This window comes from Mirounga leonina, unplaced genomic scaffold (assembly GCF_011800145.1).
Source record: "Mirounga leonina isolate KUSES-001 unplaced genomic scaffold, KU_Mleo_1.0 Mir_82, whole genome shotgun sequence".
Classification (NCBI taxonomy): domain Eukaryota; kingdom Metazoa; phylum Chordata; class Mammalia; order Carnivora; family Phocidae; genus Mirounga; species Mirounga leonina.
The window spans coordinates 35,218,960-35,240,310 of NW_023270825.1; the positions used below are offsets into that span (position 1 = coordinate 35,218,960).

General features: G+C 47.1%; 1 protein-coding gene across 5 annotated transcripts in view; it reads right to left on the reverse strand.

Annotated features, from left to right (window-relative positions):
* PLEKHG3 (pleckstrin homology and RhoGEF domain containing G3) overlaps positions 1 to 12,976 on the reverse strand; it is a 41,829-nt gene extending 28,853 nt beyond the window's left edge. For all 5 annotated transcript variants that reach the window (XM_034992864.1, XM_034992861.1, XM_034992862.1 and 2 more), the window contains exon 1: positions 12,755 to 12,976. The gene's annotated coding sequence lies outside the window, so the exon portion shown is untranslated. The remainder of the gene's footprint in view (positions 1 to 12,754) is intronic.
* Positions 12,977 to 21,351: the final 8,375 nt, after the last annotated feature.

Here is a 21,351-nt window from a genome sequence, read left to right on the forward strand (position 1 = left end):
CTATCAGGAGCTTACCTTCCAGTAGGGAAGGACACAAAGGGTAGACAAATTACTAATATATTTCTGGATAGTGATAAAGTGTCATAAAGAAGATAAAGCAGGGGAAAGAGTGGGGCACGCTCGCTCTAATAAATAAAAATAAAATCTTTTATAAAAAGGGGGGCAGTGCCTGGATGGCTCAGTCGGTTAAGCAGCTGCCTTTTGCTCACGTCATGATCTCAGGGTCCTGGGATGGAGTCCTGCTCCCTGCTCAGCGGGGATTCTGTTTATCCCTCTCCCTCTGACCCTCCCCAGGCTCCAGCGTGCTCTAGCTCTCTCAAAAAAATAAAAATAAATCGTAAAAAAAAAAAAAAAAAGTAAGTGGGGGATGGGGATGTTATTTGGTCAAGAGGTCTGGGAAGGCCCTGAGGAAGTGACTCTTGAGCAGAGTCCTGTTTAAGAAGCAGGCAGACATGCAAAGTTCCCAGGAAGAGCCTTCCAACAATCCTTTCCTCTACTCCACCTCAGCCACCACCCACACATTTCGTATGTCCTAGACCTCATCATCACCAGTAAGTACAGACTTCTAAAATATCTTACTTTTAAGCATCCCACTCTTTGCAACCACTGAAGAGGAGCTGAGTATAAACATTACTAACCATACAACAAAATAAGCCATCACAAGGGAGTAAAAAGATGGAACAAATTGGTACTCCAAGAGCTAAAAAGGAAGAAAAATCTGGGCACCTGGGTGGCTCAGACAGTTGAACATCTGACTCTTGGTTTTGGCTCAGGTCATGATAGAGCTCCATGCTCAGCAGGGAGTCTGCTTGAAGATCCTCTCCCTCTGCCCCTCCCCCCTCAAATAAATCAATCTTAAAATAAATAAATAAATTTCTCAATAAAGAAAAGCCCAGACTAGATGACCCCACTGGTGAATCCTACCAAACACTTAAAGGAATTAATACCAATTCTTTACAAACTCTTCCAAAAATAGAAGAGGAAGGAATACTTCCCAAATCATTCTATGAGGCCCTATTACCCTGATATCAAGACCAGACAAGATACCACAATAGAAGAAAGCTATAGTCTAAAATCCCTAATAAAGATGCAAAAAATCCCCAGCATAATACTAACAAATAGAAACCAGTAATACATAAAAAGGAGTATACACTATGACCATATGGATTTATCCCAGAAATACAAGATTGGGTTAACATCCAAAAATCAATTAATAGAATTCAAGATATTAATATAGTACAAAACCACCTGATAATCTCAGTAGACCCAGAAGAAACATTTGACAAAATCTAACGCCTTTCCATAATAAAAACACTTCCACAAACTGGGAATAGAAGGGAAAATTCACATTCTTATAAAGAGCATCTACGAAAAACCCATAGGTACTTTATACTTAATGGAGAAAGACTGAATGCCTTTCCCCTAAGATCAGGAGCAAGACAAGGGTGTCCCCTCACGCCATTTCTATTCAACACTGTACTAGAGTTCTAGCCATGGCAATTAAGCAAGAAAAAGAAATAAAAGACATTCAGATTGAAAAGTAAAACTATCTCTATTCACAGATGACATAATCATGTATATAGAAAACCCTGTATCCACTATAAAACCACTAGTACAAATGAAAGAGCTCAGCAACATAGGATACAAGATCAACACACAAAAATAAATTTTATTCCTATAAACGGGCAGTGAACAATCCAAAAATGAAATTAACAAAATAATACCATTTATAATAGCAGCAAAAAGCATTAAATACTGTGGAATACATTTAAAAAGAGAAGTGTAAGACTTCTACACTGGAAACCACAAAACACTGTTGAAAGAATTAAAGAAGATTTGAATCAATGGAAAGACATCTCATGTTCTCCTGCATTAGAACACTCAACATTGTTAATCTGGCAATATTTGCCAAATTGATCTACTGGCTCAACACGATCTCTGTGAAAATCTCAGCTGGGTTTTGTTTTTTTGTGGGTTTTTTTGCAGAAACTGACAAGCTGATCCTAAAATTCCTACGGAAAAGCAAGAGACCCAGAAAGACAAAACAATCTTGCAAAAGACCAAAGTTGGGGGCGCCTGGGTGGCTCAGATGGTTAAGCGTCTGCCTTCGGCTCAGGTCATGATCCCAGGGTCCTGGGATCGAGTCCCGCATCGGGCTCCCTGCTCCTTGGGAGCCTGTTTCTCCCTCTGCTTCTCTCTCTCTCTGTCTCTCATGAATAAATAAATAAAATCTTAAAAAAAAAAAAAAAAGACCAAAGTTGGAAGACTCACAGTTCCTGATTTCAAAACTAGAAAGCTACACTTCCTATGACCATGCTGTGCTAGCATAAAGCCAGACATCTAGATTAATAGAATTGGGAGTACAGAAATAAAACCTCACATTCACAGTCAAATGATTTTCATCAAGGGTACCAAGATGATTCAATAGGGAAAGAACAGACTTTCAAGATATGGTACTAGGACAACTGGATATTCACATGCAAAGGAATGAATCTGGACATCTAGTTCGCACCATATGCAAAAATCAAGGCAAAACGTATCATGGACCTAAAGGTAAGACCTAAACCTATAAAACTCTTACAAGAAAACATAGGAGTAAATTTTGGTGAATATGGGTGAGCAATGGTTTCTTAAATATCAAAATCACAGGCACCAAAACAAGTAGATAAACTAGACTTTATCAAAATTAAAAACTTTAGTGTTCCAAAGGGCACTCTCAAGAAAGTTAAAAAAAAAAGTGAAAGACAAAGCACAAAATAGAAGAAAATAGCTGTAGGGGCACCTGGGTGGCTCAGTTGGTTGGGCGACTGCCTTCGGCTCAGGTCATGATCCTGGAGTCCCGGGATCGAGTCCCGCATCGGGCTCCCTGCTCGGCAGGGAGTCTGCTTCTCCCTCTGACCCTCCTCCCTCTCATGCTCTCTGTCTCTCATTCTCTCTCTCTCAAATAAATAAATAAAATCTTAAAAAAAAAAATAGCTGTAAATCATGTATCTGACGATAGACTTGTAACTAGAATATCTAAGGAACCCTTACAACAACAATAAAACTCAATTTAAAAATGGGCAAAAGGGGCGCCTGGGTGGCTCAGTCGTTAAGCGTCTGCCTTCGGCTCAGGTCATGATCCCAGGGTCCTGGGATCGATCCTTGCATCAGGCTGGCTGCTCTGCGGGAAGCCTCCTTCTCCCTCTCCCACGCCCTCTCCTTGTGTTCCCTCTCTCGCTGTGTCTCTGTCAAATAAATAAATAAAATCTTTAAAAATAAATAAAATATTTTAAAAAATTTTTTTTAAATGGGCAAAGATTTGAATAGATATTTCTTTAAAGATATATAAATGGCCAATAAGCACATGAAAATATGCTCAACATTCTAAGTCTTTAGGGAAATGCAATCAAAACCACACTTAATACCATAGCATACCTACTAGGATGGCTAAAATCAAAACAACGTTAAATAACAAGCGTTAGTGAACTCATGGAGAAATTAGAACCTCTGCACACTGATAGTAAGAATGTAAAATACTGCAGCTTATTTGGAAAACAATTTAGCAGTTCCTCAAAAAGTTAGAGTTATCATGTGGCCGAGCAATTGTACTCCTAGGTATACACCTAAGAGAATTAAAAAAATGTCCTATACGTGGGGCACCTGGGCGGCTCAGTCAGTTAAGCATCTGCCTTGGGCTCAGGTCATGATCCCAGGGTCCTGGGATCGAGCCCCACATCGGGCTCTCTGCTTGGCGGGCAGTCTGCTTCTCCCTCTCCCTTTGCCCCTCCCCCTGCCCCTGCTCTGTCTCTCAAATAAATAAATCTTTTTTTAAAAAATGCCCATACACAAAGCTGTACATAACTGTTCATAGCAGCATTATTCATAATACCAAAATGTGGAAACAGCTCAAATGCCCATCAACTGATGAAAAGATGAACAAAACGCAGTTTATCCGTATGATGGATTTGGCAATAAAAAGAAAGAATGAAGGTCTGATTACATTCCATAACATGCATGACTCTTGAAAACACCATGCTAAGTGAAAGAAGTCATAATAAACTACATATTCGGAGCGCCTGGGTGGCTCAGTCGTTAGGTGTCTGCCTTCAGTTCAGGTCATTATACCAGGGTCCTGGGATGGAGCCCCAGTGCATAGAGAAAGTACATCTGCGGTTGCATGGGGATGGCGGATGGGCAGAAAGGGAAATGACTGCTAATGGGTATAGGGTTTCTTTCAGGGAGGATAAAAATGTTTTAGGATTAGATAGTGGTAATGGTTGCAGGACTCTGAATATACTAAAAACCACTAAACACTTTACATGGATGAATTTTTATATGGAATATATCTCAGTTATAAATCAATCAATCAAATCTTAAAAGTATTAAGTCAGCGGGAAAAGTATACACTACTCAACAACTGGTCCTAGAAAATCTGGCTATTCCTCTGGAAAAAATAAAATCAGTTTGATCTTACAAGGTTGAGTGGTTCTCCACTTTGGCTGAACATAAAGTCACCTGGAGCGTTTCATAACCATGCCTGTGTCCCACCCCGAGATATTTTTATTTTATTGGTCTGATCTGAGGTGAGACTCAGACATCAGTACTTTCTTTTTTAAAAGCTCCTCATAAGGCTTTAGTGTGGAGCCAGAGTTGAGACCCAGTTTCATATAAAAAAAATACATTCCAGGTAAATTTAAAATGTAAGCATGGGAAGCAAAACTTAAAAGAAAATATTTTAACATATTTATAAAATCAGAGTAGGAAAGGATTTCTTGAACAAGAGACATAAAGTACAAAAGATTGGTAAATCTGACATTAAAATTAAAAGTTCCTTATGAAAAAAATGACATTTATGGATAAAGTTAAGACAACCCACAGTTCTATGTAATGAATATAACCTACCAAAGATTAGTTATTTAACATATATATTTTAACTCCTAGAAATCAAAAAGGGGGGCGCCTGGGTGGCTCAGTTGGTTTAGGCAACTGCCTTCAGCTTAGGTCATGATCCCAGGGTCCTGGGATTGAGTCCTGCAGGGAGCCTGCTTCTCCCTCTCCCTCTGCCTGCCATTCCCCCTGCTTGTGCACTCTCTGTCAAATTAAAGAAATAAAATCTTAACAAAAAAAAAAAAATCAAGAAGAAAAAGGCAATAGCAATTACAATTTTTTTTAATTTGAGAGCGAGCGAATGAGAGAGTGCATGTGCCAGTTGATTTAAATACATCAACATGGATAAATCTAGATAACAATGTTGGATAAAAAATCCAAGTTCAAGACCACACTGAACATGATGCTATATATGTCAAAATAAAAACAACACGATACCATATGTTACTTACAAACAGTAAAAAGTATAAAAACATGCAAAGGTATAATAAACACCATATTCGGGAAAATGCTACTTCTGGGGTGGGAGGGAAGAGAAAGGTTTCCCCAAGAAAAAGGAAGCTTCGATTGCGTGTGTAACATTCTATCTGTATGATAAATGAGAGAGGCAAATGGGATGCCATTACCATTTGCCAGGTCTGGACAGTGGGAGCAGGGAGTCGGGTCGGGGTTCCTAGGCGGGGGTGGGCCCCAGGCTGCTGGAGACTGACTGGAACAACTAGCACCAAGACTGCACACCAAAGCACCTTTCAGCAGCATCCAGAACCAAAACAAAGGAACAAAGCTCCTGATGGAAAGAGGCCTGGGATGTTTGAAACTGCACCTCCTCCCTGTCATTTTCTGGCCTCCGAAAAGTGCTGGGTGCGTGCTGCGCAGCCAGAGATGCTTAAAATGTAAATGGACTGAAAGCATTCTTGTTTCTACTAAGGCAAGTGCCCTGTGGGATAACTGGCAATCTACCTGGGTGGAGCTGAGTTAGGGTTGGACCTGTCTCTGCTGCACCATAACACATTAAAACTGCACTGGCTGGGCTCCCCATGGAGACGGCTGTCCAAAAAGCCACATTTTTAAGAGAGTTTTGAAACAGTCTTGGGTAAAGCTGAGCGCCTGTGCCCTGCGGTCATTCAAAAGTTCAAATCTCATTCCTGCCAAGTCTTGGCGAGGGATCCTGGACAAATTTCCAACCTCGTGTGGACTACACTTCCTTATCTGTGGTTCGCGGGAACACCATTCTGCCTTGTTGAGAGGAGCAGGGATATTATTACCTTAAGTATCAACATTTTAAAACCTTTTCGTCAATCTGGTTAGGAATCATTTAAAACTACGGTAAGCGCTTCCTTGCATGCCTTCCTAAACAGTCAAGGGAGCATAATTTAACCTTTTCTGGATGACTCAAGGTCACAATTACAGCAAAGCATCAATTATCAAAATGATAATCCCCCCAAGGGCCCAGGTGTGCCGAGCCATTCCTCCTAGATGAGAGACCCCAGCTTCCACCAGCACTGGCTCTTCCTGCTATTCTGACCTCTCTCCACTCTTACTGTCGACTCTCAGCTCCTCGGGGGTCATTTTTCCTCTCTGTGCTCGTCTCTTTACCGTCTCTCTGCTGCTTCCTTTCAGTTGCCAGCTCGGAAGGAGGATAGCACCACGTATATATAAAAGTAAACAGTCTGCGGGAGCCGGGTGAAAAATAACCTAGGAACTTGCGTCCTGGCGGATCTGAGGCTTGCTGGCCAGACGCAGGTAAGCGAGGCTGCAGAGAGGACAGGTCCTGAAGAGCACAAAAGGTGACACACACACCCCACCCCGCCACTCACTTCGATGGGCTATTATGGGACCTAGCATGAGAGAAACTATACTCGAGACTACAAGCACACCCTCCTGTCCGCTCTGGACCCAACCTGCATGGGGGCAGAGCCTACAGCACGCCTGGTGGGACTGGTCCCAGGGACTCCAGCAGCCTTGCACTTTTCCAGGCTGCAGAAATAGAGCCTGCCCCTCTGCTACAGCAGCCGACCACAGGTTAACTTTCCTAACTATCCTAGGCGTCTTTAGACAGGAATAGAACACCTGTGAAGACTGTGAAGCTTTCTTGAATTCCTAAGGTTTCACCACACAGTAGGCTTTCATTTATACAAAAAATATTTATTGGAGGGGTGCCCGAGTGGCTCAGTCAGTTCAGCGCCTGCCTTTGGCTCAGGTCATGATCCTGGGGCCCTGGAATTGAGCCCCGCAACCCCCCACCCCCACCCCCAAAACAGGCTCCCTGCTCAGCGGGGAGTCTGCTTCTCCCTCTCCCTCTGCCCCTCCCCCCCACTCATGTGCTCGCACGCATGCTCTCTCTCTCTCAAATAAATAAAATCTTTAAAAAATCTTCATTGGAATCCTACTATGCAGCAAGCACTGGCAACGTAGCAATATGCAGGACAGATAGAGGCTGCGTGAATACTGGTTCCCTTTTCCTGTTAACAAACACTTGCCAACTATTGCTCAAGAACCGCCAATGTATAAACACAAACACACACGTACACACACAGTCTTGCAGCCTGGAGAGTATAGGATATGCATTTTTAAGAGCTTCCAGTACCTGTAGAACCCCTGTAGATCTCCTCTTGAGATCCTGTTACCACAGTAAGAACTAGACCTCAGCCCTCTTGCGTCTCTCTCTGCATTCTCAGCCAGAACCCAGCAATAATCAGCAACTTCGAGGACTCTCAAACCGGGTTTTCCAAAAGTCTGCATGGACGGCCACCACTGTTCCCATTAGAACCTTGTACAGGTCCTGTGTCCAGGCCCACAATCTGCTCAGCCAGAAACAAGCATTTAAGAGTCCTTAAAAATCCATCCCCTGAGCTTAAACCAGAGATCCCTCCCCAGAGGCCAGCAAGAGAACTGTAAAAAGCCTGGCTCTCCCTTTGCCTGTGTTCCCAGATGGCCACAGCCCACCCAGGTGGGGCCTAACCCCCACCACTGCCTTCTTCCCCCCAGCTTCCATGGAACAAAAGCCAGAGCCAATGAGACCACCAAGCCCAGATTACTCTCAGGCTGGGACCTCAGCACAAGCTCCTCACACCCCTGTTGATTACACTTCATACTGCTCTCTGTGCTATACAGGACCAAAGATGAATCCAGCACAGTTGCTGCCCTCAGACAGCTTCTAATCAAGTAAGGAGCACAGGGGCACCTGGGTGGCTCAGTTACGTTAAGTGTCTGCCTTCGGCTCAGGTCATGATCCCAGGATCGAGCCCCGCATCGGCCTCCCTGCTCGGCAGGAAGTCTGCTTCTCCCTCTCCCCCTGCTTGTGTTCCCTCTCTCGCTGTGTCTCTCTCTGTCAAATAAATAAATAAAATCTTTTAAATAAATAAATAAATAAATAAGGAGCACAGAGCAGAGACCCAGTTAACAAGACCAGCCATCATTCCAGACAGCTAACTCCCAGAGGGACTGCCAAGTGTCTCCAGGTGCACCTCCTTCTGATCACGGGGTAGTGGACCCTGCCCAGTTTTCCTCCTCCTCTAAGGTCACCCAAAAACAAAACGCCTGGGGCTGTTCAGAGCCATCTTTGCAACTTCCTCTGGGGCCAGATTATAATTAGTTTTATGCAGTCTCTAGGCACCAATTGGCAGGCCCAGAAAGTTCCTTCACCACAGGACCTGCCTGGCTGTCCTGTGTGCGCCACAGGGCCCTCAGGGGGTGTGGTCTGGCTGATGACCACTTCCCCGGGCCTCACCCTCCACAGCCCATCCCTGCTTCCTGAGCCAGGGCAGGGCCCCCAGGAAACGGCTCACCACAGCTTTGACAGGAGTCTTAGAGCAGGCCCCTCCTTTTGAAGTCTGAGACTCCACAGACTGGCTGGGTGGACGCAGCACAAAGCTGAGCAGTTAAGAGGTCCAGGCAGAACCCAAGATAAGGCTCCATCAGAATCCTCTTGTCACCTATACAATCTGCCCAGCCCTCCCCTCCCTCATCTCCCCCACCCCTTTTTCCCTCCATCTCTGAAGGTAACTTTTCTACAGGAGGCTGGGAGAGGGGCCAATAGCCTTCCCTGCTGTGAGGCTGGGCAGAGAGGCCAGGGACCATGGTGTGATTCATCAGGGTTGGTTAGAAGCTGGGGGAATTCCAGAGCAAGGGAAGGCCAGGGCTGCCCCCAGTTCACCCTGTCCCAGGGCAAGTAGCCCACACCTGGGAGTCCTGCATCCTCTCTCAGACCAACCATCGGAAATCTAGGAGAGGGTAGAAAAGTCTCCCTAACTGGGAACTCTGCACTAATTAGGGTTTCTGTTATTATCTCCCTCCAATTCCCCACCCCTGCCCAACACTTGAAATGCAAAGCCTTTTATCCAGAGTCCTTAGCAATGGCATGAAATATCTTGAGCTTCCTCCCCCCTCCAACCCCACACACAATTTGGTTGGAGAAATAATACGACTATCATTTATTGAACACCTCTGTGGGCTTCGCTGAGCATTTAACACACATTCTCACTGTTCATTCTCACACAATACCGTACGTGGTAGGTATGAAGACTAACTCCATTTTACAGGTGAGAAACACAGGCTCAGAGGAGTTCAGCACCAAGGGGCTAGCAAGCTGGAAAGCTGGGATCCGAACCCAGGTGCATCCAATTCCAAACCCTGCCCCTCAATCCTGCAGTGGGTTGCTCCAACTGGGAGTCAAGCAAAGGCGATAAGAGATGAAGGGAAATTCTTCCCTCAGGCATTATCTCCAATAGCCCTCGCTCAGGAGACTTCCCAGGCCACCCCATCTAAAATGCCATCTCACCCCCTGTGGCAATGCACATCCACCACCCCCTTGCCTATCACATGTTTCTACTTATCACTGACTTTTTTTTTTTTTAACTGACATGCTTTCTATCATCTATTTCACTTTCTATCTTGCTGTCAGCTTCCCCCACTACAAGTCAGTTCCAGGTCAATATTTGTATATTTTGTTCACTGCATCTATAGTCATATACAATAGGCACTAAATAAATGTTGAATGAATGCTTAAAAATAGAACTAAGAAGCATAATTGTAGGAAGAAAAAAAAGGACGATCCACCCATTCAGGGGAAGGAGATGAGAGAAGAAAGAGTGTGTGGCCAGGAGCAAGTTGGGGGCCCTAAGAGGAGCCCAACAGGAGGAAAGGAGGGTCTGCCAGGTCCCCTGTGGATTCCACTAGAGCCTTTCTGCACAGTAGTGACTTCCAGCTGCCAAGGCTCCAGCCTGAGGGCTTCTGCTGGGGAGGGTGGGCAGGCAGCTTTGGAACAAAGGCCTATGGACATGCAGCTGGCCAGAGAGTCAGACCAGAGCAGAGGCCAGGGCCAGAGGGGCAGCCTGGGGTAATGGGGAGGGAGGCAAATGAGGAGCTGAAGAAGGGCCTCAGTGCAGCTGCAAAGGCAATACGCTCCCAAAGCCCAGAGTCCCCTCAACCCCCAACACAACAGAGAATAACTAGATGGCTTCATAATTAACCCTCCAAAGTCAGCGCCCCAGCCTGAGCTTGTGGCAACCCCTCCAGGCTTGGAGCCAGAGCCTTCACAAAGTTCTGGGAGGGGGTGGAGGTGAAGGGGCAAGCCACACATCTGGAACACAGTCCCTTTTCCCCTCCAGCCCTGCTCATCCCTCAGGCCATGGCCTTTGGCCTCCTCCGGTGTAAACACAGTGACCCTGGGTTAGCTGTGGATTTGGTAAGCCAAATGTTTACTCTGGAGCTGAGATATCACAGGCCACGGATGTAAACTTCCACCATAGGATCCTCGTATTTACCATCTCCTATGGCACACATGGGACATACCAGGAAACTTTAAAAGCTCTCGAGAGCCTCTCCTAGCCACAGTGAGCTCTTTATTTTGTATAAGAGTTTATGGAGCACTTTCCACGTATCTGGCTTCATTTGATCCCTACCACAACCTCTCTAAGGAAGAGAAGACAAGTACCCTGCTTTACTCATGTGGAAACTGAGTCTGAAAGATATGTGATTTGCCCAGGTCATGTTAGAGAAAACACGGATTAGCCAGAGCAGGAAATCTGAGTTCTAGTCCCTGTTTGGCCAACAGGGACCAGGCTCAAATCACCTCACATCTCTGGGCTCTGCTTCCTTCATGTGTAGATAGGCTAATCAGAGGTGCCTTCCAGCACTAGCAATGCTACCACTCTTTGATGGTATGCAGTAGAGCCAGGATTAAAATTCAAGCAAAATCCCATGCTGGACTCCCAGGACTTCCACTCTTCCTGATAGGCCATGTCTAATAAAAGGCCACATCTAACAAAAGTGGAAAAGCCCCCGAAACAACCCTTAAACCACTCCCTCTGCTTCTAGGACTTGGTTTACCCCATGCTGACTCCCTGCCCTATCCCCAGAGCAAGATACCAGGGAGTCGGGGCACCCGGGTGGCTCGTCATTAAGCGCCTGCCTCCGGCTCAGGTCATGATCCCAGGGTCCTGGGATCGAGCCCCGCATCCGGCTCCCTGCTCCGCGGGAAGCCTGCTTCTCCCTCTCCCACTCCCCTTGCTTGTGTTCCCTCTCTCGCTTTGTCTCTCTCTGTCAAATAAATAAAATCTTTAAAAAAAAAAAGATACCAGGGAGCCAAGGGGTTGCCCAGCCCTTGGGGAAGAGAACGGGTTCAGCAGAAGCAGGAGCATTAACAGCAGGCTTAGAAGGAAGAGATGAGGCACCCCCGGATCACTGGAAGGGGTGAATGACAAAGGGGTACACCTTCCTTTGGTTCTTACTCTCTAGGTTTTCTGCTGGGGATGGTTGGAATGAAGTCATTCCCAGCTTAAAGCAATCAGGATTCCACTCCCAGTCCATCAAGGGAGGTGCTGGAAAGGCACTCTCCTAAAAGGAAGCAGGTGATGTGCTCAGAAGGGAAGCCCTCCTGGGCTGTCATTACTCTCCCTACTTATTATTTCTTAAGCAAGGTCGACGTGATTAGGCTGCATGAAGAGGCAGGGCTGGGGATACTCTAAGAACCCCTAGTCTAGGGTTCCACATAGGAGAACGCAGTCTGAGTCGCCTCCCCAGGGGCTCCAGAGAAGACAGCCTCCTTCATCTGCCAACAGTTTAGCAAGTGACCTGGAGGAAGAAACTCTTACGGCGGCCACTAACACCGCCCCCCCCCCAAGGCCACACCTCTCCAGCCTACCATTACATTTCCCACTCCGTTCTTTGTTTTCAAAAGCAGCTCCAAAGAGTAAAAGTAGCTACCTTAAAATGTCTTGAAATTTCCAGGTCTCATCCTAGCTTTCCAAACCAAAGGGCTGAGAATGGGGAGAAAAGTAACCAAACAGATTTCAGGAGTAGGCGAGGTCGAGGCCGACAGCGGCAGGCAGTGGCCTCTATGCCTTCGGCTCCCGACATCCCATTTCTGGCACCCACTGTAACCCTTCCAGGACAGGAGCTGAGATTCCCAAGAACGAGCACCGTGTGCACCAACCCGGAACACGCTGCTGGCGCCCCTTGGGCTCCCAGGACCAGAGGATGAGGTCCCTCCCCAGAAGGGTCCACCCTGCCCGCGTCCCACAGTCCGAGGCAAGGGCCAGCCCTCCGGCGCCCGAGCGCGCAGGAGGAGCGGGCGGGCGCAGCCTCGCGGGCTTCCCGGCTTTCAAACGGAGCTTCCCGGAGCCACCTGGCGCGCTCGCTCCTTTTGTTTCCGGGGTGGGGACTACAGGACAGAAAAGGACTCCGTGCACGAGCCTCCCGCGCTCCGGTCCTCGGCCGGGGGGCTCGCCCCGGAAGGCGCCCACACAGCCCCGGGCCCTCCTCAGCCGCCCGGAGTCCTCACCCCGCGGGGGGCTGCGGCGAGGGCCCGGGAGGGTGGGGGCCGCGGAGGGGCTCTGGGCGCTGCCACTGGCCGAGGGAGAGGGGAGAAGCGAGGGCCACTCACCGCGCGGTCGCCGCCCCGCCGGGTCCCGCACGCTCGGCGCGCGAGGCTGCCCAGGTGCGGCCGCGACGCAGGCGCGAGTTTGAAAGTCGCTCTCGGCAGGCGCTGAGGCTGCCGGCCGCTCCCGCCCACTGCCCAGCCCCTCGGCTGCCGGGGACGCGGCCGGCTGCTGACGCGGCCCCTGGGGACCCCGGCCCGCGCGCGCCTTCCCAGCGCCGGGCAGGAAGTCGGGGCCGGGCGAGCGGAGCCGGAGCTGCCGCGGGAGGGAGGAGAGAGGGAGGGAGGGGCGGGCCAGGAATTTTTCCAGTGGGTGGAGACTCAGGCCAGTCGCTGGAATCCAGCAATTGGCGGCTCCGCGGGGACCCGGAGAACCTTCGCGTCGCGGCGAGCCGGGGCCCGGGGTGAAAGGGATCGTGTGCCACTAATGATTAACGCCCGCAGGTGGGGCGAGCGCGCCGCCCAGCCGGTGACCGTCCCGCCCCGCGTGAGCCTCTCCCCCGCCGCCTAGGTGCCCGCAGATACAAAGACGCACGTGGTGGGGGTCACCCCGGTGTCACAGCCAGACACCCCCCATTGTGCGGATAGGAAAGGGGGCTTTCTAGGAAGACAGTTGGGATCGGCTTTGGGGGTCTCGATCCTACCAGAGCAGGTCATCTTGGCTTTTCTGAGTCAGAAAGGCACTTACATGAATTTCTCGCCGCAACTCGGTCCCTGTGATCCTTTACAAATGTAAATCCAAGCCTCGAGGAAGCTGAAGAGATGAAGAAACGGGTAACTTGGCGGGAGCCCACCAAAAGACTGCTAGGGAGATAAAGCAAGATGCAGAAACCTGTGTTAATAGAGAATCACGTTTTTGTAAAACGAAGACAGAGAACCTGTCTCTTGTTTTTATGTCTCTATGTAAGTCTTTGGGCATGGGAAGGTACACACCTGGAAGGGGGTCACGGACACTGAATAAGGACAGGCTGGATTTTGAGCAAGATCGCAAGTTTTAAAACGCAAAATAATTCATCAATAAAGATGGAAAAAAGATGCTGTCCCCGCACAAGGCAGGAGAGAAGCCCAGGGTGGGGCCCCAGAAGAGATCCCACTGGTTAGACATTATCACCAGTTCCTAGGGAGGAGGAATGGAACACTGATAACCGAATCACTGGGTTCTGTGTAGACAAGTGTGTATAGTAAACGGCAAATAGAGTTCTTGTTAAAAAGAAAACAAGCTTAAAAAAAAACAAAACACCTGCTCCAGGCCAATGCAAACTCCAGGTGATTTACATGGGGCGGGGTGGGGGGAACGGCCGCGGAAGGAAATGGCTTTCAGGTGACTTTGAAACAGGATCCAGGCAGAGGGTGGGGTGGAGACAGCGGGGTTCCTGGCTCCCGACTGCCGGGGAAGAGGTGAGCGCGGGGCCTCTTCGGCCCCGGAAGCAGGACCCACATTCCTCGGGGAGGGAGGGTAGGCTCCAACCTTGCCAAGCCCTGCGTTCGCCTCCGGTAAAGGTGAAAGCCGATATTACGGAAGGAGTTTGGGGGTAAACAGCCGCCGCGGCTCCACCAGATATAGCCAGTCAGGCCCCCCACTGAAGAGAAAAGTGAGAAGCCCCAAGTCCCTTCCTGCCTTGCAGCGGCGGGGGGGGGGGGGGCGTTGTCCTTCCTCATACTTCAGCCTTTCTGTGAGCCTGCTTTCTTCTCTGATCACCTGAATGCTATCCCGTTCTGTCCATCTCAAATTCCAGGTTCCAAAGAAGGCCCTTGACTTAACTAAGCCATTACTGAGTGCACCCCTCACTCCTCGGGCAGGGAATAGTGTCAATTACAGTAATAATAACTCATTTAGTGAATGCTTACCATTTGTAGGGCCCAGTGCTATGCTATTTACATTATCTCCCTCCATCCTCACAATTAACCTTGTGAGCCAGTCAGTGTCCTTATCCCCATTTTACAGAACGGATAAGTGAGGATCAGAAGGTACCTAGCAACTTGACCAAGATTACATAACCAGCAAAAGCAGACCCTGACAAGATTCCAGATAGGTCCAACATTTGAGTGCTTACTATGTGCTTACCATTATTCTAAGCCCTTTGTACAGTTATGGTCACAGAAGAAATGGAGGCAAGGTCACGCAGTTAGTGTGTGATAGACCTGGGCAAAGCTGATCTTCACCATCTATTCTGGTTTCTTTTTTGACACCTGTTATATTCAATTCAGGACTTCATTATAATGCCTTGCATTGCTTAATTGTTTTAATGTACATAACCTATTTCCTAAAAAGATTGTAATCTTTCCTTATGGCAGAGTCATATAGGAAGCACTCCGTAAAGCAATGCTGAATTCAGATGAAATAACCCAAACAGTTTGTGAGAAATCATATCTCGCCTCTAAAGATAAAAACCTGTGTCTGGGCCCAGACTTTAGCGATCAGAGCCTCTCTCCTTCCTGCCCCTTCAGGGATCCTTGCTTTAGTGGCTGCACTCTCCCTATTAAATCATTTATTATTATAATAATACCTTGTGCTCCAGTAATGCCTTTAATCCAAGATCTCAAAGTGTTTTAACAAATACAGATTAATGCATCTTCACAGTATCCCCACTAAGATAGGCAGATGGAGGTATTCTCACCCATAAAATGGGGGACAGCACAGAGAATTGAAATGGCTCGCTATGGAAATCAGTGGAAGGGTTTCTTCTCCCAGCCCTTCCCCTCCTCCTTCCTAACTCTTGGCTGCCAACATCTGCATCAAAATTTCAAATCCCAGAGACAAAGACCATTGAGTTTTTACAATAAGGGACATTTCCAAACTGTCATTTCAGCTGCTCTATTGTGGTAGACCTCAGGAGAGGGAGGGGATGTAAAGACTGCCAAGGTCCTGAGGCTCTGTGCTTCCAGCCCTGAGAAGAAACTCAGGCTTGCTGGGGTTGGGGAGGAAGTCCTCCTCCAAGGTGACCTAAAAAGCCCAACCAAGCTTTGAGGTCTCAAAACTTCCAGAGTTTCGAGTTGCATTTTAGTAATGTTTCTCAAAGTGTGCACCACAAGCAACAAGAGAATAAACATCATCAAAATCTAAAATATTTATGCCTCAAAGGGGCATCAAGTAAAAAAAAAAAACCAAAAAAGAAAATTGTTGCAAATCATATCTGAGAAGAGATTTTATCTAGAATATGTAAAGAATCCCTACAAGCAAATAACCCAAATAAAAAAGCAACCAATTTAAAAATGGGCAAAAAATCTAAATAGACATTTCTCCAAAGATATACAGATGGCCAATAAGTACATGAAAAGACGCTCAGCAACCTTAGCCACCACAGAAATGCAAATCAAACAACAACAACAATGAGGGGCACCTGGCTAACCTAGTCGGTGGAGCATGTGACTCTTGATCTCTGGGGTCATGATTTCAAGCCCCATGTTGGGTGTGGAGCCTACTTTTAAAAAAAGTAAAAAAAAATTTTTTTTTAAATGAGGAGTGCCTGGGAGCCTCAGTCGGTTAAGCCTGTTTAAGATTTTCTCTCTCCTTTTCTTTCTCCCTCTGCCCCTTCTCCTTTTCTCTCAAAAAAAAAAAATTGGGGGGCGCCTGGGTGGGTCAGTTGGTTAAGCCACTGCCTTCGGCTCAGGTCATGATCCTGGAGTCCCGGGATCGAGTCCTGCATCGGGCTCCCTGCTCAGCAGGGAGTCTGCTTCTCCTTCTGACCCTCCCCCTTCTCCCTCTGACCCTCCCCCTTCTCATGCTCTATCTCATTCTCTCTCTCAAATAAATAAATGTTTAAAAAAAAATTTTTTTTAATGAAATTTCACTGTATACCCGTTAGGATGGCTAAAATCAAAAACGTATAATAATTAGTGTTAATGAGGTTATGGAGAAATTAGAACTCTCATACATAAAAGATTAAACCGAGTGAACATATGACTCAGCAATTCCATTCCCAGGTATGTATGTATGTATGTGTGTGTGTATATATACACATACAAGAGAATTGAAAACATCTGTCCACACAAAACCTTGTACACGAATGTTCATAGCATCATTATTCATAATAACCAGAAGGTAGGCACAACCCAAATGTCCATCAGTTAATGATGAATGGATAAATAAAATGTGTATCTCTACAATGGAATATTCAGTCATAAAAAGGAATGAGGTACGGTTGATGCTACAACATAGATGAACTTTGAAATCATTGTGCTAAGTGAAAGAAGTCAGCCACCAAAGACCACATCTGTATCATTCCACGTATATGAACTGTCCAGAATAAGCAAATCTATACAGACAGAGAGTCGATTTGTGGCTTAGAGCTGGAGTGGGCGTGGACGGAAGTTGGAGGAGATAGGGAGTGACTGCTCATGGGTTCGGGGTTTCTTTTAGGAATGCTGTAAACACTAAAAATGAGTAAGGGACAGGAGGGGCCAGGTAGGGAGAGATAGGTAGGAGGCTGTGTGATCAGGCTCACCAAAAATCCCAGAAATGCTGACACGTAAGGAAACCAGAGATAGGGAACAGAACCAGACCACCTCGTTTGCCTTAAACATCAGAGATGAGATATTTGAAGGAGAAGTCATCATGGTGCTATCAGTGTTGACGTCAAGAAGATCTCAGTTCCCTGGTCAGTCTTCTATAAAACACTGACCATAAAAGACCTCAGTGGCAACCGGCTCGGGACCCCTCTCACTCTAGAGAGTTTTTTCTTTCCTTCCTGTTCTCACCTTCTCTTAATAAACTTTCACTTCACCTCACCTTTTTGTGTCCGCAAGATTCATCGACTCCGTGAGACAAGGACCCTGCAACCCTGCAACAAAAAGAGTGATTATACAAAACACACACACACGCGCACATTGTATATTTTAAATGGGTGAACTGTGTGGTATGTGCAATCTCTCTTTTTTTAAAGATTTTATTTATTTATTTGACAGAGAGAGACAGCAAGAGAGGGAACACAAGCAGGGGGAGTGGGAGAGGGAGAAGCAGGCTTCCTGACGAGCAGGGAGCCTGATGCCAAACTCGATCCCAGGACCTGAGACCATAACCTGAGCTGAAGGCAGACGCTTAACAACCGAGCTACCCAGGCGCCCCTTGTGCAATATATCTCAATAAAGCTGTTAATTTTTTTTTAACTGTTCAGAATTACCAGGCTCCCTGTTAATCAGAATCTATCAGAATCCTGTCAGAATCTTTGGTGGGCAGGCCCCAGCTCTGCATTTCCCCAGAACACACTGAATGAAGTTCAGCCTAACAGTGTGCCTTACAAGACTATGATTCCGAGTCTTGTGGCTCCGGGCTTCCTGAAATGAATGAAATGGAAGGTCTGTAACTCACTCTGAAAGGGCAAAGGCCTGGGGATTGGGAGGGTGGGGAGAATAGGAATCCCCTTCCTGAAGTTCTTTATCAATTGCTTCTTTCCCCCAGTCTAAACTCCATAGTGTCAGAAAAGGGGATGAAGGGGGATGCCTGGTTGGCTCAGTCGGTTAAGTGTCTGCCTTCAGCTCAGTTCATGATCCCAGGGTACTGGGATCGAGTCCCAAGTCTGACTCCCTGCTCAGCGGGGAACCTGCTTCTCCCTCTGCCTGCCACTCCCCCTGTTTGTGCTCTCTCTCTCTCTCTGGCAAATAATAAAATCTTTAAAAAAAAAAAAAAAAGATGAGAGACAGAGACAGGCAGAGGCACCCCAATAAATAAAATCTTTAAAAAAAAAAGGGGGAAGAAGGTATGGGGGAAGGAAGAGGAAGACTTCCCCCCTCCTTACTACCTTCAGGCTCCAGCCACTGCTGTGTGGAGCTCTTGAAGGAAATGAGCTGTTTGTTTGAGTTTGTGTCTGCAATAGAAACATTTGCCAATCACTTGTGGTTTTTCAAGAACCTGGGAGCCACGTGTGAACCATTTTTGGAGATCCTCTTACGGTCACCTTCGTTATCGGCAGATAAGGGGGCTGTAAGTCAGCATTTCCAACACCTGAGGCCAGAGAATCGCACTAAGACATCAGCCTTTAATGGTCTAGGGGTTGGTTAATACACTGACTGTTCCTTCTTGGACTTCTGGCCTTTGGGCCAGATGTTTTTCTATTTACAGCACTGCCTGGAGATAGACAAAGTATAAATGTGGAATAGTCAAGCTTTCCCCAGCTTAATGCTAAAGTGAAAGATTTTCTGGGTGGGTTCAGAAACTATTAGCTGAAATGGTGTTGAGCTGTCTGTGTACTTCTTTATCTATGCTGTTAATATCCCATAAGACTTTCTGCTGCCATTGGAGATTTTCAGACCTCGGTATTCATAAGCAGCATCTGGGAAGTTTCTGACTCACAATTGAAACTGACCCCAGGACTCTGCATTTTTTTTTTTAAAGATTTTATTTATTTATTTGAGAGAGAGAGAATGAGAGAGAACACATGAGAGGGGATAGGGTCAGAGGGCAAAGCAGACTCCCTGCCGAGCAGGGAGCCTGATGCGGGACTCGATCCAGGGACTCCAGGATCATGACCTGAGCCGAAGGCAGTCGCTTAACCAACTGAGCCACCCAGGCGCCCAGGAATCTGCATTTTAACAGTAAATGATTCAGATGCAAGGGAGACCCATAGACCATACTTGGGAAAACAGTGGTCCGAATTCTGCCTTTTGTCTTTTCCCCTCCTGGTGCTTCCTCTTCCTCCCCTGAAACTAAGGACTCAAAATAGAAACCCTGCAAACCCAGTGCTCCAAAGATGAAAGGGTATGGCTTTTAAGACCTCATGATATTGGGGGGCGCCTGGGTGGCTCAGTCGTTAAGCGGCTGCCTTCAGTTCAGGTCATGATCCCAGGGTCCTGGGATCGAGCCCCGCATCGGGCTCCCTGCTCGGCGGGAAGCCTGCTTCTCCCTCTCCCACTCTCCCTGCTTGTGTTCCCTCTCTCGCTGTCTCTGTCTCTGTCAAAGAAATAAATTAAAAAATCTAAAAAAAAAAAGACCTCATGATGCTGGAACAAATCAGGCTCTTATATTCAATCAGATGAAAGGGTTCTACCTTGATTCATGTGAAATGCCTAATCTTCCACACCCTGGTGACAAGTAGGGCGGGGTGCACCTACCAAGTACTATCCTGTAACACCCGGAAAACAAATTAATAAGAGCTTAATTAGGAGATAATTGCCCAGTTACTTGCAGATGGAAGCAGTTCTTCCCAACTGTAATTTTTGTTGTTGATGTTTTCCTCCTCGACAGGGGCCTATAATAGGTAGATTCAGCCCTGGCTTCCCTAAGAGTATTCTGCTCAAAGAGTACAGAGCAGTTGTTCCAAGAAACCAATGGGGCCCAGATTGGCCTACTCTTTCTTTTTTTTTTTTACATTTTATTTTATTTTTTATTTTTTTATTATTTTTAAAGATTTTATTTATTTATTTGATAGAGACAGAGATAGCGAGAGCAGGAACACAAGCAGCGGGAGTGGGAGAGAGAGAAGCAGGTGTCCCCCTGAGAAGGGAGCCCGATGTGGGACTTGATCCCAGGACCCTGGGATCATGACCTGAGCCGAAGGCAGACACTCAACCAACTGAGCCACCCAGGCACCCTGGCATACTCTTTCTTTGGTTTCTGTGCCAGACCCTACAGGAAAGAGGGGTCGGTAATAACCAGATTAGGGCAACTGGGACCCAGTCCATCTATTTTCCTAAGTCACCAGCATCTCCTCCAGGAGAAATGAGGAACTGACCCAGGGGTAGAAGGAATAACGGTTCCTCCACCAGAGCAGTGAGCTCATGGAGCCCACACAGTCCTATCCTATTCTTGGCTGCCAGGCATTCCCATGGAAACCTCACCTCCCTTCACAGGTGGTGCTTTGTGGCAGTCACCCAGGCCCAGTCTCTTCTTCACTCTCCTGCTACGTAACTGCATTCTTCTCAGTCTTAGAGGATTGCCAGGGTTTCTTCCAATCCTAAAAATCTTGGATTCTCTCATTTAAGGAATCCCAAACTGATCATTCAGCTACAAGCTCTCTTTTCTCTTCACCTCCCAGCTTGACTAGGGAGACAAGTCTGGCTTCATAACCCTTGACACCATAATCTGAATACCCTTATCTCAGGCCTGTGGTTGTCCTCAGCCTGCTAGGAAGAGTATGGAGATAGCACTGTGCCAGGAGCAGTGCTAAGTGCTCCACGAGTATTCTCATTCCCTCCTCCCAACAATCCTTGGAGGCAAGTAATAGTTCTCTCCCATTTTACAGGTGAGAGCATCAAGGCTCAGAGAGGTCAAGTCACATGTTCCAGGTGTGTAGCTCTTAACAGCAGACCCAAGACATGTTCCCAGGCCCCTCTGCAGCCTGAACTTGTACTCTTAACTGGCAGCCTGCCACCAAAATACCCCACCCCATTCCCGAGGCGCCACTGGACTCCAGCAGATGGGAGCAACTTAAGTAAATTAAACGCAAGAAAAGAAACATCCCCTCCCTGTTCTGCCCAACCAAACTGCTGCGAATTGCCTCACGACTGACTGGAAAGCCTACTCGGCTCACAAGTGAGTTACAGACTTGTTCAAGGGGCTGGCAAATCAAGTGATGGAGAGAGAAGGAGGAATGTGGTTCAGGGTCATAAAGAGAATGAGAAGGGGAAAAATGCAAAAATCTCTAAGGAGTTGTGACATCTCGAGCAAG